Source organism: Heterodontus francisci, unplaced genomic scaffold (genome assembly GCF_036365525.1).
Source record: "Heterodontus francisci isolate sHetFra1 unplaced genomic scaffold, sHetFra1.hap1 HAP1_SCAFFOLD_51_1, whole genome shotgun sequence".
In the NCBI taxonomy this organism is placed as follows: domain Eukaryota; kingdom Metazoa; phylum Chordata; class Chondrichthyes; order Heterodontiformes; family Heterodontidae; genus Heterodontus; species Heterodontus francisci.
Genome location: NW_027141937.1, coordinates 2,617,174 through 2,629,375, shown reverse-complemented (window position 1 = coordinate 2,629,375; position 12,202 = coordinate 2,617,174). Strand labels below are relative to the sequence as shown.

Genomic DNA, 12,202 nt, shown 5'->3' with positions numbered 1-12,202 from the left:
GGACAAATAAATTTCAGAAAGATAAAGCTCATTCACCAATCCACAAATGTGTCTTTCTGCTTATATTTATAAACAACTCCTTCTCTCCACTATGAGAACTATGCAATCACTACAGTTATTTGAAAGTTAGTATAAGATGTTCCAGTTCATCAATGTTAAAACTGCAGCAGGTATTTTCCAGAAAACTTTTCTGTTGGAACCTCAGTCCCATTTAGATTGAAAGTGGACAATTAATATATTCACTTGTTCATTGTGGACAGGTGTCTGACTTCGAATAAATCTCATTAACTTTCAATGAGGTGGCAGTATTTCTGTGCTGCCATTTTACACAGTCTGTCCTGTTCATGCACCATGTTTTTATTCTCCTCTCCCATTCTCCACAGGATACAGATTACAAGCATAATCAATCTAGCTGTTGAATAGCATTGGAAGAATCTGGTCACACAGGTATTGAAACATTCATTTTCTGCCATTTTACAAGTTGGTTGCTTTAAACACAGTGCGATGTGCAATCATCTTGAAAAGAGATTCTCTTCAATATCCAATACAAACTGAATTACAAACCTGACAGACAAACACAGGAGAACAAGTGACTAGTGAACACAAACCACATGGTGCTCATTTTCAGATTTATTGCAGTCATCCGACAAAACAAGTGAAAGAATATTCCAGTCAAATGATTTGGAAAGTAGGTGTAACTTTTGTTGGTGCCTTTCTTTGCTCTGTTGGTGAAACTTTCTTGCACCTGACTCCTGTTCATGTCTCTGTTTCCTCTATTGAATGAGGAAGGAGGTATTTGATCAGAAATCAACTGGATTGTGTACCTTTGAGAGGGGATTTCTGCACCATCAGGGCTGGAAACAGGAGTGTGTGAAAGACAATGTGTGCAGTTTGATTTTGTACAGAGGGAGAGCAAATCTAACAGGACTGTGAGATATTGGCCTGGATTTTACAGCCCCAATAGCGGTGAACTCTGAGACTTTCACTGCTATTGAGGGTCTGAACAGCACTGCAACTGCTGGTACATGCACACACTAACACCAGCATCTGGAAGTTGTGGTGGTGAGAAATGTGCTTAGAAGGAGCCTCTGATCATAATCGCACCAGCCCACTCTTTAAAGTGACAGGGACCTGTAGTTCAGCAATTTGGGCTCATTGTCCACAATGTACCCTGATTTTTACCTGGGTTGGATTAAAGCCGGTACCAACAGGCTCAGGGCCGCTCGGGAAGGACTTTTCTGTTGACACAACAGCTCCACTATTCCAGGAAGACACCGGCAGCAGCAGGGGTCAACTTTCAGAAAGGAGTTCAGACATTTTAAGTGTTGTATTTTATTTCTTAATTGTATGTAAGTTTTTAGCATGGCCTGATCAGAGTTCTTAAATTTACATCTGACTTTTTATTAACAAGATTGAAGTGTTTTTAAAAGATCTCTAAATATATATGACTTTTTATCAAGATTTACTTGGCTTCTTTGTAAAGACTCGAGTAAGATTGAAGTGACTTTTAAAAACTACATCTTATCCTTTAAACTCCTGCTTCCATGTGGATGACATTGGAAGATGACTTCAGAATAGCTTAGACTATCTTTCTAACAGGTACTGCAACAGCTTAAGACCTACTTTTCTGCAAAAGCTGGTGAATTACCTTCCGGGAGCGGAGAGGAGCGGAGCGGAGCAGACCTATATGGACCGATATGAGGAGAACGTTGAGAGCGGAGCCGATAAATCCAATCCGAGGATCGAGGCCCAGTCTCTTACCTTCCAGGAGTGGAGTGGAGATCTTCCAGTGTGCTGGAGTTTTGAAAAAAAAAGAAGCCAACTGTGATGTCAGAGGAGAGCTGCAAGGTGATTGGTTGGTGAGTCACTGCTGTTAGTGTATTTAAATATCATAAAGAAAAGGGTAAAGTTTTTTAGTTGAAAAAAAAACCTCTGCTGATAAGTTGAGTACTACTAAAGTGATTTTTTTTTATTCAGTGTAACTTATGAAGGACTTTAGATTGTAGTGGGTAGAACAAGGCCCCGAGTGTCATTAGCATTTTTTAATTAAGGGAGTAACTAATTAATCTAAGGGTAAGTCATGGCAGGAGAACTCAGTCCCGTGATATGCTCCTCCTGCGCTATGTAGGGATTCAGGAACCCTCCCAGTCTCCATGACGGCCATGTGTGCAGGAAGTGTATCCAGCTGCAGCTACTGGCTACTCGCATTATGGAGCTGGAACTGCGGGTGGTTTCACTGTGGAGCGTCCGCGAAGCTGAGGGTGTCATGGATAGCATGTTTAGTGAGGGGGTCGCACCGCAGGTAATGGATGCACAGGCAGAAAAGGGATGGGTGACCACCAGATGGAATAGTAGGAGCAGGCAGGTAGTGCAGGGGTCCCCTGTGGCCATCCCCCTCTCAAACAGAGATACTGCTTTGGTTACTGTTGGGGGGATGACCTCCCAGGGGAAAAGAGCAACAGCGCGGTCCGTGGCACCACAAAGGGTTCTGCCGCACAGCAGGGGAGGAAAAGGGGTGGAAGAGCTATTGTGATAGGGGATTCTATCATAACGGGTGCAGATAGGCGTTTCTGTGGCCGCAAACGAGACTCCAGGATGGTATGTTGCCTCCCTAATACTAGGGTCAAGGATGTTTCTGGGCAGCTGCCGGAAATTCTGAAAGGGGAGGGTGTGCAGCCAGAGATCGTGGTCCATATTGGTACGAACGACATAGGCAGGAAGAGAGATGAGGTTCTGCAAAGTGAATATAGGGAGTTAGGCAGAAGGTTAAAGAGCAGGACCTCTAGGGTTGTAATCTCAGGATTACTCCCTGTGACACGTGCTAGTGCGGGTAGGAATAGGAGGATTAGGCAAATGAATGCGTTGCTGAAGACTGGCGAAGGCGGGAGGGCTTCAGGTACTTGGATCATTGGGATCTCTTCTGGTGTAGAGGTGACCTGTACAAGAGGGACGGGTTGCATCTGAACTGGAAGGGGACCAATATCCTTGTAGGGAGATTTTATAGTAATACACTGGAGGGTTTAAACTAGTCTTGCAGCGGGGGTGGGACCCAAAGTAGTAGTCTCTCCGATGAGATAGTTGAGGCAAATGGAGAGGTTAAAACAAGCAAGTCCAGTAGGCAGGCCAGGCAGGGGCAGGACAGGGAGCGTGGAAGGTCTGGTGGGCTAAACTGCATTTACTTTAATGCAAGTGTCCTTACAGGTAAGGCAGATGAACTCAGAGCATGGATCGGTACATGGGATTGTAGTATTGTAGCTATTACGGAAACGTGGTTGAGGGATGGGCAGGACTGGCAGCTCAATGTTCCGCGGTACCGATCCTTCCGGCGTGACAGAGGTGGAGGTAAGAGAGGAGGGGGAGTTGCACTATTGATTAGGGAGGACATCACGGCAGTACTTAGAGAGGATATCGCGGGGTGAATGTCCAGTGAGGCCATACTGGTAGAACTTAGAAATAATAAAAGGGTGATCCCTTTGATGGGATTATACTATAGGCCCCCCAATAGTCAGAGGGAAGTGGAGGGGCATATATGTATGGAAATCACAGATAGGTATAGGAATTATAGGGTTGTAATAGTAGGTGATTTTAACTTCCCTAATATTGACTGGGACTGCCTTAGTGCTAAGGGATCAGATGGGGAAGAATTTGTTAAGTGAGTCCAGGATAGTTTTCTGAAGCAGTACGTGGATGGCCCGACTAGAGAAGGGGCTACACTCGATCTCCTCTTAGGAAATGAGAATGGGCAGGTGGTTGATATGGCAGTGGGGGAGCACTTTGGGACCAGTGACCAGAACTCTATTAGCTTCAAGATAGTTATGAAAAAGAATAGGACTGGTCCTCAGGTTGAAGTCCTAAATTGGGGGAAGGCTAATTTCCATGGCATCAGACAGGAACTCTCAAACGTTGAATGGGAGAGGCTGTTTACAGGTAAAGGGACGTCTGGCAAGTGGGAGGCTTTTAAAAGTGAGATAGGAAGAGTTCAGGGCCAGCATGTTCCTGTTCGATGGAAGGGCAAGGCTGGCAAGTTTAGGGAACCTTGGTTGACGAGGGATATTGAGGGTCTGGTCAGGACAAAGAAGGAGGCATACGCCAGGTATAGGCAGCTGGGATCGAGCAAGTCCCTCGAGAAGTATAGGGGATATAGGAGTATACTTAAGAAGGAAATTAGGAGGGCGAAAAGGGGCCATGAGATTTCCCTGGCAGATAAGATAAAGGAGAATCCTAAAAGATTCTATAAGTGTATTAAGAGTAAAAGGGTAGCTAGGGAGAGAGTAGGTCCCCTTAAGGATCAGTGTGGCAATCTATGTGTGAAGCCACGCGAAATGGGCGAGGTCTTAAATGAATATTTCTCGTCTGTATTTACCGTGGAGAAGGTCATGGAAGCGAGTGAGTTCAAGGGAGGGAACAGCGATATCCTGCAGCATATCAACATTACAAAGGAGGAGGTGTTGGAGGTTTTGAAGCGCATTAAGGTGGATAAATCCCCAGGGCCTGATCAGATGTATCCTAGGATGCTATGGGAAGCAAGGGAGGAGATTGCTGGGGCCCTGGCAGAGACTTTTGTATCATCGTTAGCCACGGGTGAGGTACCGGAAGACTGGAGGATAGCTAATTTGTTAATTAATAAATTAAATAACAAATCATGTCGCCTCTTTCTCTTCTAAACTCTGGCGGAGACAAGCCCAGCTTGTCCAATCTTTCCTCGTATGACAGCCCACCCATTCCATGTATTAGTCTCGTAAACTTTCTCTGTACTACCTCCAATGCATTTACATCCTTCCGCAAATAAGGAGACCAGTACAGTACTCAGTATTGCAGAAGAGGTCTCACCAATGTCCTGTATAGCTGAAGCATAACCTCCCTACTATTGTATTCAATTCCCATGGTGATAAATGATAACATTCTATAGCTTTCCTAATTACGTGCTGGACCTGCATACTAACCTTTTGCAATTCATGCCCTCGGACACCCAGATCCCTCTGCATCTCAGAGCTCTGCAATCTCTCACCATTTAGATAATATGCGATTTTATTCTTCCTGCCATAGTGGACAATTTCCGACTTTCCCACATTATACTCCATTTGCCAGGTCTTTGCCCAATCACTTAACCTATCGATATCCCTTTGTAGCCCCCTTATGTCCTCTTCACAACTTACTTTCCTACCTATCTTTGTGATCAGCAAATTTAGCAACAATACCTTCGGTCCCTTCATCTAAGTCATTTATATAAATTGTAAAAAGTTGAGGCCCCAGCACAGATCCCTGTGGCACACCACTCGTTACTTCTTGCCAACCAGAAAGTGACCCATTTCTGCTGACTCTCTGTTTCCTGTCAGCTAGCCAATCTTCTATCCATGCCAATATGTTACCGCCGACATCATGAGCTTTTATTTTCTGCAATAACCTTTGATATGGCACCTTATCCTTCTGGAAATCGAAATACAATACATCCACTGGTTCCCCTTTATCCACAGCACATGTAACTCCCTCACAGAACTCCAATAAATTGGTTAAACATGATTTCCCTTTCAGAAAACCATGTTGACTCTGCCTGATTACCTTAATTTTTTTCTAAATTCCCTGCTCTAACATCCTCTGTAATAGCTCCAAGCATTTTTCCTCAGACAAATGTTAAGCTAACTGGCCTGTCGTTTCCTGCTTTCTGTCTCCCTCCCTTTTTGAATAAATGAGTTACATTCACTCTTTCCCAATCTAACGGAACCTTCTCGAATCTAGGGAATTTTGGAATATTAAAACCAGCGCATCAACTATCTCACTAGCCAATTCAGGACCTGGCGACTTGTCAACCCGCAGCTCCAACAATTTGTTTAGTACCACTTCCCTGGTAATTGTAATTTTCTTGAGTTCCTCCATCCCTTCAATTTCCTGATATACGGCTAATACTGGGATGTTATTTGTATCCTCAATAGTGAAGACCGATGCAAAGTATCTGTTCAATTCATCTGCCATCTCTTAATTATCCATTATTAATTCCCCAGACACACTTTCTATTGGACCAACAGTCGCTTTGTTAACTCTTTTCTTTTTAAAATATCTATCGAAACTCTTACTAGTTGTCTTGAAATTTCTTGCGAGCTTTCTCTCATACTCTAATTTTACCTTCCTTATCAATCTTTTAGTCATTCTTTGCTGTTTTTTTTATATTCTGTCCAATCTTCTGACCTGCCTCCCATCTTTGCACAATTATAGGCTTTTTCTTTAAGTTTGATAGTATCTTTAACTGTTTTCGTGAACCATGGATGGTGAGTCCCACCTTTGGAACTTTTCTTTCTCGTTGAAATGTATCTATTCTGTGTATTCTGAAATATCCCCTTAAATGTCTGCCACTGCATCTCTATTGACTTATCCCTTAACCTAATTTGCCAGTTCCCTTCAGCTAGCTCTGCTTTCATGACCTTATAATTGCCCTTATTTAAATTTAAAATACTAGTCTGGGACCCACTCTCCTCTCCCTCAAACTGAATGTAAAATTCAATCATATTATAATCGCTACTACCTTGGGGCACCTTAACTATGAGGTCATTAATTAATCCTATCTCGTTGCACAATGCCAGGTCTAGTATAGCCTGCTCTCTGGTTGGCTCCAGAATGTATTGTTCCAAGAAATTATCCCCAAAACATTCTATGTATTCCTCATCTAGGCGACCTCTGCCCATCTGAATTTTCCAATCTATATGTAGATTAAAATCCCCCATAATTATCACAGTACCTTTCTGACAAGCTGCCATTATTTCCTCCTTTATATCCCATCCGACAGTGTGGTTAATGTTAGGTGGCCTGTACACCACTCCCACAAGAGACTTCTTGCCTTTATGATTTCTCATTTGTACTCAAACTGCTTCTGCATCCTGATCTCCAGAACTCAGGTCATCCCTCTCTATTACGCTAATACCATCATTAATTAACAGAGCTACCCCGCCACATTTTCCTAGCTTCCTGTCCTTCCAAAATGCCATGTCACCTCCAATATTCACATCCCAATCTATGTCGCCCTGCAGCCATGTCTCTGTAATGACTGTCAGATCGTACTTATTTATTCTATTTGTGCTCCCAGTTCATCTGTTTTGTTTCAAATGCTCCATGCATTCAGATACAGAGCATTTAGTTTTGTCCTTTTATTATTTTTGTCACCTCTAGCCTTATATGTCGATTTACTCTCAGATTTGTACATTCTGTCCCTTCCTGTCACAGTCTGCTTATCATTTCCCATATTTATACCTTTCTCTCTTGCCTTGTCTCTCCTCCTTGATTCACCATATCTTCCCAAATTTGATCCCTTGCCCCCACTATTCAGTTTAAAACCGTCTCTACTTCCCTCGTTATGTGGCTCGCTAGAACACCGGCACCGGCACGGTTCAGGTGCAGACAGTCCCAACGGTACAGCCACCTCTTTCCCCAGTACTGGTGCCAATGCCCCACGAACCAGAACCCACTACTACCACACCAGTCTTTCAGCCGCACATTACTTTCTCTAATCTTATTTGTCCTATGCCAATTTGCACATGGCTCAGGTAATCATCCAGAGATGATTAACTTTGAGGTTCTGCTTCTTAATTTGGTGCCTAGTTCCTCATACTGACTTTGCAGAACCTCTATCCTTGTCCTGCCTATGTCTTTGGTACCGACATGGACCACGACGACTGGATCCTCCCCCTCCCATTGTATGTTTCGCTCCAGCCCTGAGCAGACGTCCTGAATCCTGGCACCGGCAGGCAACACAGCCGTCTGGACTCTTGATTTTGCTGCAGAGAACAGAGTCAATCCACCTTACTATACTGTCCCCTACTACCACTACATTCCTTTTTTCTCACTCTTTGAGCCGCAAACACTTACTGCAGACGTGTTTGCCCTGGATCACACTGGCATCCAGGAACTCCCACATGCTGCAGCTGTGACACATCACCTGGCCTGTCATCCTTAACGTGTTTCAATTAACCACTTAAATATTTTATTCAATGATTCATTTTATTGCATATTTTATGAAACTTACCACTAGTTTGTTTACTATTTTAAACGTTAGGACTAAAATGGATCTTATTCACTTACCAGATGCGCATCAAGCAGGTCGGTTCTTCCAAACCAATCAACTACCTGCTTGCCTGTGATGTCACAGCTTACCAGATCCTCATCAAACAGCTCCTTCCACTGCACTGAAGAAAGAACCAAATCCTGCATACTCACCCCAGCGGCTCTCTGTTTCCCTGCTCTCACTCTCCATTGTGACGTCACTCCTCGATTTTTTTTTTCCCCTGCTCTGCTCCTCTCTCTCTCCGAGTCTGTGCTTTTGACGCATTTCTTCATTTGCTGTTCCGTTGTGCTCCTCTGTTTCTGGTCCAAAACCTGACTCTGGTGGGACTTGAACCCACAACCTTTGAATACCGTCTTAATCATTATTTAGAAGTCCAACACGTTACCCATTGCGCCACAGAGCCTCACACATTTTTATTAACATCACTAAGGCCTTTGATCTTGTCAGCAGAGACGGCCTCTTCAAACTGCGATGGAACATAGGCTGCCCTCCTGACCTCTTGGGCATCATCTCTTCTTTCCACGAGAACATGCACAGGTCCATCAGTTACAATGGAGCAACATCAGACGCTTTCAAGATCAGCAGTGGGGTAAAGCAGGGCTGCGCGCTGGCGCCAACTCTCTTAGGAACAGAGGAACATCGGAGTAAGCTATTCAGCCCGTCGAGCCTGCTCTGTCGTTCAATTCGATCATGGCTGATCACCTACCTCAAAGCCCCTTTCCCATGCTATCCCCATATCCCTTGATGTCATGAGTATCAAGATTTCTATCAATTTCTGTCTTGAACATGCTCAATGATTGAGCTGCCACAGCCCTCTGGGGCACAGTATTCCAATGATTCACCACCGTCTGAGTGAAGAAATTCCACCCACCTCAGTTTTAAATGGCCTACTCCTTATTCTGAGACGATGTCCTTTGGTTTTAGACTCACCAACCAGGGCAAACATCCTGTCTGCATCCACACTGTCACGCCCTGTAAGAATTTTGTCAGTTTCAATCAGATCACCTCTCATTCTTCGAAACTTTAAGGAATACAGGCCCAGTTTCCTTATCAGACAATCCCACCATCCCAGGGATTAGTCTGGTGACATAAAAACAAGAAATGCTGGAACCACTCAGCAGGTCTGGCAGCATCTGTGAAAAGAGAAGCAGATTTAATGTTTCAGGTCAGTGACCCATCTTCTGAACTGACATATATTAGAAAAGTCACAGGTTACAAGCAAGTGGGGTGGGGGTGGGGCAAGAGATAACAAAGGAGAAGGTGTAGATTGGACAAGGCCACATAGCTGACCAAAAGGTCATGCAGCAAAGGCAAACAATATGTTAATGGTGTGTTGAAAGACAAAGCATTAGTACAGATTAGGTGTTAATGGACTGAATATTGAACAGCAGCAAGTACAAACCTGAAAAAAAAACAGTAGGTAAGCAAACTGAACAAACTGAGATGAAATGAAATAAATGCAAAAAAAAGATTAGTCTGTTGACCCTCTGTTTCACCACCTCTATGGCAAGTGTATCCTTCATAAGATGAGGAGACTAAACTGTACACAATACTCCAGTGCGGATTCACCAAGGCTCTAGACAATTGCAGCAAGACATCTTTACTCCTGTACTCATGACCCCTCGTGTGGGTACAACATACCATTTGCCTTCCTAATTGATTGCTGCACCTGCACAAGAGCTTTTAGTGTCTCAGGAACAAGGACACCCAGGTCCCTTTGGACATCGGCACTTCCCAACCTCTCACCATTTAAGAAATACTCTGTCTTTCTGTTTATTCTACCAAAGTGAATAACTTCACACTTATTCACATTATATTCCATGTTCTTGCCCATTCACTTAGCCTCTCCAGGTCCCCTGGAAGCCTCTCTGCATCCTCCTCACAACTCACACTTCACCGAGCTTTGTGTCATCTGCAAACTTGGAAATATTGCATTTAATCCCCACATCCAAATCATTTATATAGGTTGTTAACAGCTGTGGCTCCAACACTGATCCTTGCAGTACCCCAATAGTAACAGCCTGCCATCCTGAGAAGGACCCGTTATTCCTGCTCTCTGTTTTCGGTCTGTTAACCAATTCTCAATCCATATCAGTATATTATCCCCAAGCCTATGTGCTCTAATTTTGTTTACTCACCTCATGTGTGGGACCTTACCAAAGGAAAATACAAATCCCACACATCCACTGGTTTTCCTTTATCTGTTCTATAGGTAACATCCTCAAGAATCTCAACAGGTTTTTCAAACCTGTTTTCCTTTTCATAATTCTATGTTGACTCTGCCCAATCATGTCATCATTTTCGAACTGTCTAGTTATCACATCCTTTATAATTGGCATATTCTTCTCCATGCTGCTATTGTACACTTTCAATTACTCAGATATAGGTGTTCACCTGCACATCAGAGCTGACGACAAGCTGTTCAACTTGGCAAGACTGTGCGCCAAGACCAAAGTGGGTAAATTCCTAGTCTGTGAGTTTCTATTTGCTGATGATGCTGTGCTGACATCCCATAATGAAGTTCAGTCACAGCAGCTTGTAGATCGGTTCTCCCTGGCCTGCAAAGAGTTTGGACTGACAATCAGCATCAGGAAGATGAAAGTTACGGGCCAGGACGTAGAGACTCCACTTTCCATCAACATCGACAACCTCACTTTGGAGGTTGTCAACAGCTTCACATACCTTCAATCAACAATCACCAGCAATCTGTCCCTTGATACTGAAATCAGCACCAGGATTGCCAATGCTGCAGCTGTCATGTCAAAGTTGAGAAGACAAGTGTGAACCGACAGCAAACTGACCGAAAATACAAAGCTCCACGTGTACAAGGCTTGTGTTCTCAGCACCCTCCTTTGTAGTAGAGAAGCATCAACAACTTATACAAGCCAAAAAAAGCGGCTGAACAGCTTCCACCTCCACTGCCTCAGATGGATACTGGGCATCTCCTGGCAGGACAGAGTGCCGAATGCGGAAGTACACCAGCGTGCAGGGATCCGCAGCATGTTTCCCCTCTTGAGTCAGCGGTGACTCTGTTGACTGGGCCAAATGGATGACGGTCACATTGCCAAATACATGCTCTCTGGTGAGCTTGCTATCAGCATGAGATCAACAGGTCAGGGAAAAAAATCAAGTCCTTTGGAGAGGTTTGAGTTAATTCAGGAGAGTGGGCATGGATTTATCAATGGAAGTTCATGCTTGACGAATCTAACTGCATTTGTTGATAAACTATCTGAGAATACTGATGAAGGGAATGCAGTGGATGTTGTTTATATGGATGTTACGAAAGCATTTTATAAAGTACCACATAAAAGGGTGGTTAACAAAATTGGGGTTCATGGATTAGGAGGGTCAGTGTCCTTTTGGAGAGTAAATTGTTTTAAAGACTGAAAACAGCGAGTCATATTAAATGGTTCTTGGTCAGACTGGAGGATAGTCGACAGTGGTGTTCCCCAAGGGTCAGTGCCAGAACCACTGCTTTTTTTGCTAAAGGTAAGTGACTTGGATCTTGGAATACAGAGTAGAATCTCAAAATATGCCGATGACACCAAACTTGGAGGAGTGGCAAACAGTGAGGATGATATGAACTGCCTGCAACAGGACAGTGATAGGCTAGCAGAATGGGCAGACAGGTGGCAGATGGAATTTAATAGTGACAAGTGTGAGGTGATGTATTTTGGCATAAGGAATAGGGAGAGGCAATATATACTTAATGGCACAGTTCTAAAGAGTGTGCTGGAATAGAGGGACTTGGGGTTCATGTGCATCAATCTTTGAAGGAGGCAAGTCATATTGCGAGAGTGGTTCGCAAAGCATATGGGATCTTGGGCTTTATAAATAGAGGCATTGAGTACAAAAGCAGGGAAGTTATGCTGAACCATTATAAAACTCTGGTTAGGCCCCAATTGGAGTGTTGCTTCAAGTTCTGCTCAGCAGACTTTAGAAAGAATGTGAGAGTCCTTGAGAGGACGCAGAGGCGATTTACCAGAATGGATCCAGGGATGGGGGACTTTAGTTACAAGGTTAGGGTGGAAAAGCTAGGATTATTCTGCCTTTCTCAAAGGAGATTGAGTTGAGAATTGATAGATTTGTATAACACCTCCAGAGAACAGGCCATCCTGGACTGGGTATTGTGTAATGAGAAAGGATTTGTTA

The 12,202-nt window shown here is 43.8% G+C and overlaps 1 non-coding gene across 1 annotated transcript; it reads right to left on the bottom strand.

Annotated features, from left to right (window-relative positions):
* Positions 1-8,362: 8,362 nt before the first annotated feature.
* On the bottom strand, positions 8,363-8,453 carry trnar-ucu (transfer RNA arginine (anticodon UCU)). The gene is given in 2 exon segments: positions 8,363-8,398; positions 8,417-8,453. It is a non-coding gene; the product is annotated as a tRNA-Arg (tRNA).
* Positions 8,454-12,202: the final 3,749 nt, after the last annotated feature.